Source organism: Delphinapterus leucas, chromosome 10 (genome assembly GCF_059928025.1).
Source record: "Delphinapterus leucas isolate spDelLeu-1000000601 "Yukka" chromosome 10, BTC_Dleu_Yukka2, whole genome shotgun sequence".
Classification (NCBI taxonomy): domain Eukaryota; kingdom Metazoa; phylum Chordata; class Mammalia; order Artiodactyla; family Monodontidae; genus Delphinapterus; species Delphinapterus leucas.
The window spans coordinates 49,289,283-49,293,800 of NC_143138.1; the positions used below are offsets into that span (position 1 = coordinate 49,289,283).

Below are 4,518 nucleotides of genomic sequence, written 5' to 3' on the forward strand. Positions count from 1 at the left end.
GTTGTGGCCTCTCCCGTTGCGGAGCACAGGCTCCGGGCGCGCAGGCTCAGCGGCCATGGCTCACGGGCCCAGCCGCTCCGCGGCATGTGGGATCCTCCCGGACCGGGGCACGAACCCACGTCCCCTGCATCAGCAGGCGGACTCTCAACCACTGCGCCACCAGGGAAGCCCTCTGCAAGGTTTTTAAAAACTAATTGATTTATTCTTAGATGGACTTCCTTGATACAAACAAAAACAAAACAAGTGGTATTTGTACTCAGATCTTTTTATTTTATACTGAAGTATAGATGATTAACAATGTTGTGTTAGTTTCAGGTGTACAGCAAAGTGATTCAGTTATCGCTTATACGTGGAATCTAAAACAAATGATACAAATGAACTTATTTATAAAAAAGAAACAGACTCATGGACTTTGAAAACAAACTTGTGGTTACGGAGGATGTGGGGGGAAGGGTTGGGGGGGAGGAATGGATTGGGATTTGGGGATCGACATGTACACACTGCTATATATAAAATAGACAATCAACAAGGACCTACTGTATAGCACAGGGAACGCTGCTCACTACTCTGTACTCAGATCTTGATATACTGTAAAATGCACTTTCCTGGTGGTGGTGACGCTGACCCTTCCCTATAGGACACTACCATGTACACTTCCTGTTCCTATCGAAGGATCAGTCCTGGAACATCCTGTCAGTGCTCACAGTGCAGTTCTCAGGAAACAAGCTGTTTTATTTAATGAAATGTTTAGCATTTCAGAGTTCTACTTTGTCCGAAGAGCAGACAAAGTATTTTCTAAATAGTCCACTAGATGCTTGCAAGGATGAATGCCTCTTTTCTTATTCTAGAGCAATGATTTACTGCTGTGAGCTTTCTGGCATTATAGTCGTCATTGTTCTTTTCTGTTCCTTTTGTAATAATTAAAATCTGGAAGGGACTGTGGTGAATGTAGGTCTTAGCTGCAATCCTCCCTCAGGAGTTATTTTTAGGCACCTGTTACAGCTGGAAGGATGCAATCAACCTACCATTCCCTGCTGGCTTTGCTCTAGGACGAGGGCCTCTGGTGTTTAGTGGGTTGAGTCTGATGCCAGTGCCGTGGCTGCTGTGCCTTCAGGTTCTTTTGCTTCCCTCCTCCCTGGCTTCACCCTCCTGCTCTCAGTGACCACTGACTCCTCTCCAGCATCCATCCCAGCCCTTTTCTGTTGTGGCAGGCGTGTGGTTGGGTGGGATGGACCCCCACCCCAGATCCAGGGCAGGATGTGATTGGCTTACATCGATCAGATTATCATACTTTGTTGACCGTGGTCATTAGTTCCTGGGAGGGTGAGTCTAATAATTGTGGAGCCAGCATGAGGGCTAAGATGATACAACAGATAAAGATGCGTCCAAGAGAATGGTCGTGAAATAAAGCAGAGCCCAGTTCAATCTGTGCCAGAAACTATATTATTTCCAGACATTCTAGTTCCAAGGACCAATAAATTCCCTTCGTTGTTAAAACAGTTTGAGTTGGTTTTTGGTTACTTGCAGCCCAAAAACATCTCTACTGAAACTGATAGCTAATATTCCTTTCTGGTTTCAGCCCTGAATTGACTCCACCTTTCACTCCTGATCTCCTTTGTTGTTTCACTGGGTTCCAACTCTGGATCCTGGCCACCTGATACCTACGGCCCAACTTGCCAAATACCTTCTCAAAATGTGGCTAGTGCTTGACCATGGAAAGGGCCAGTCATCCACTCACTAAGACCTTCTTAGACCTGGCAAATTAAAACATATGATAATTGTGTCCTGTAGTAGTGTCTTTCAATCATATAATCCAAAACGGTTGCCTTATCCTAATTATATATACAAACTGTGAGGCCAGAGAATGCTGAAGATAAGCCTCCCGTTCTGGAATTGGTGTTCAGGGTCATTACTTCTCCCACTGCAAACCGAAATTCTTTTATTTGTGAAAAGTGAATGATTAGCTTTGGAACCTGGGGAGTGTAATATTTTAGCAAATTATATTTAGTGTAGTTCACCTTGCTTTGACCTCTGAGGGAAAAGTCATTTCCATTCATACAATCTGGTCCAATGCAAGTCTACACATTTGGTACAAGAGCTATTCTGCAGTGCACTCCACATAACGCGGGAGGGGAGACTTACCTGGTCATGGGAGTGATTTACCACAGCTGTGAGCACAGTTTGCATCATGTGAAAGGTTTTAAGAACTGGTGTGGGTTATTCACGGAGGTTAGGGAACATTCACATTTGGTAATACTTAAGAATAGAACCAATGGATTCTCATTGTTTGAACATGGTTAAGTGAAGAGTTGCTTAAGGACAGTGGAAAATAGAGTCTTTGGATGTTTGAGGTTTGACACAGAAAAGCATATACTTAGTTTCATGGCAAAGGACTCAAAGGAAGCTTCAGAATGAGTAACACTATAAACATAGAAGCAAAAGTGTGCCACATGTTGAAGGTATGGATTTTTCCTTTTTTCTCCTCAACAATAAATTTGTTGACCTCTGATATTCCAATGCATACCTGATGGTACAGTAGGTCAGCTTTGGTTGAAATCTGATAACCGCATGGCCCATAGATTTTGCTCTTACTTTAACCAGCTTTGGAAACCTTGCTTGGTGTCCTCACATGTGGCCCAAGGATATTTATAGTTTGCTCAGTGACCTTGGAACTCTTCATTTATTTTTTTAAATATTTATTTATTTATTTAGGCTGCTCCGGGTCTTAGTTGCAGCATGCGGGATCTTTTAGTTGCAGCATGCGTGCGGGATCTAGTTCCCTGACCAGGGATTGAACCTGGGGCCCCTGAATTAGAAGCTCAGAGCCTTACCCACTGGGCCACCAGGGAAGTCCTAGAACTCTTAACTTAGAAGCAACAAGTACATCTAATGACTCACCCAGTACTGTTGATCATACTTGCTAATTCTAATTTAGAATCCAATGCTTTCTCTTCTTTTCTGTGGACACTTGACTTATTAAGAATCTTATTTCTTGCTTCCGTTACTGCTGTGGTATCTTAGTTGGTTTCCCTGCCTCCTAGTCTTATCTCCTCCATAGAGTTGTCATAGAATTTCCTACCTCTTCTTAGTTGCAACTTAAAACACCGCCACATCCCCCCTAGCCCCGGCATGCGTGGTGTAATGTCTGGACCCCTTACATGACATGGAAGTGCCTTCATGGTCTGGATGCAGCCAACCTTTGCATCCCCCTCTCATTTCTCCTGTACATGCGTGGGTGCCTGCAATGTGCCCTGTCACTCTCAACCTCCACGCCCTGTCCCGTTGTTCCCTCTACCTTGAAAATTACACTCCCTCCCTTTTATTCTTCCTTGTTAAGGCCTCTTCAGTCTTCCAGATTCAGCCCTGCCATCACCTCCTCCCTGACCCCTGGGTTCCCCCAGCACCTTGGGCTGGATATCAGTCTCCCAAGCTCCTGGAGGGCTAGAGCTGTGTTTTGCATTTCTGTATCTCTGGTATCTTTATTTAGTTCCTGGACAGGCCTCAGAAAGGCTTGTGGAATGAATGGATGAACGCATGAGGTAGATATTTTGTTCTCTCTCTCAAAGAAGAAATGAATGGGTAAGTCTCACTATACACTCCTGAGAGTTTTGGACTATGGTTGAGCAAAAGTTTTGCCCTTGTAAGAAGACCACGGTTGGCCCTGTTTTGGGTTTTAGTCAAAATCTAGACTTCTGACTACACAAAAAGTATAGCACCATGGAGTCCCACCATTCAAGCATATCGAGGGCAGATCAGGCCCCTGCAGCTGGTCCAACCCACACACACAGGCGACCTAACTTGACATTACATGCACCCTGGAGTTTGGGAAAGGCAGGTGAGGGCTGCAAATTGGGGCAGAAGTATCCTTTATCAGTGTGTCCTAATATACCCACACTAGAATCCTCTCTATGGGATGAAAAGTTTCAAGGGATCTTTCAAGGCTGGATCCATTAAGATTTTAAATTTGCAATTAAAATGGAGTCTAATAATCCCTAATGTATATTTATAAATGTGATAAGTAAAAGCTTGAGGTAATTTTGTCATTTAATCCCCACGACAACCCAAAGGTATAGGAACTATTATTATACCCATATTACAGATGGGGAAATTGAGGCCCAGAGAAATTTAATAATTTAGGTAACTTTCCAAAGTCACACATTTACTGACGGTGGAGTTAGGATTTGAAATTATATTGTCAGACATCAGAAGCTTCTACTCTTAATTAATCACCTCTCTGAACTTTGCCACCAGGGAAAGAAATGTGCACATTTTCAGTTCTTTTTATTGATACTGTGTCAACAAAAGCATATGAAGTTTTAACTATATAAACAAGCTAGCAAGGTATGAAGCATCAAATATTTAAAACTAAGAATATGGAATAAAAGTAAATATGCAGGAAAAATATAATTCTTCTAGCTGTGCAAGGCAGGGTTTATGATTCAAAGAGTAATGGTGACAAAACTGAGATCAGAGAGAGACCAGGCTGATTTGTCCAAGGTCACAGAGTGGCCGACGTGG

General features: G+C 43.2%; 1 non-coding gene across 1 annotated transcript; it reads right to left on the bottom strand.

The window, feature by feature from the left end:
• Positions 1 to 2,776: 2,776 nt before the first annotated feature.
• On the bottom strand, positions 2,777 to 2,849 carry TRNAR-UCU (transfer RNA arginine (anticodon UCU)). The gene has a single exon. It is a non-coding gene; the product is annotated as a tRNA-Arg (tRNA).
• Between the last annotated feature and the right edge of the window lie 1,669 nt (positions 2,850 to 4,518).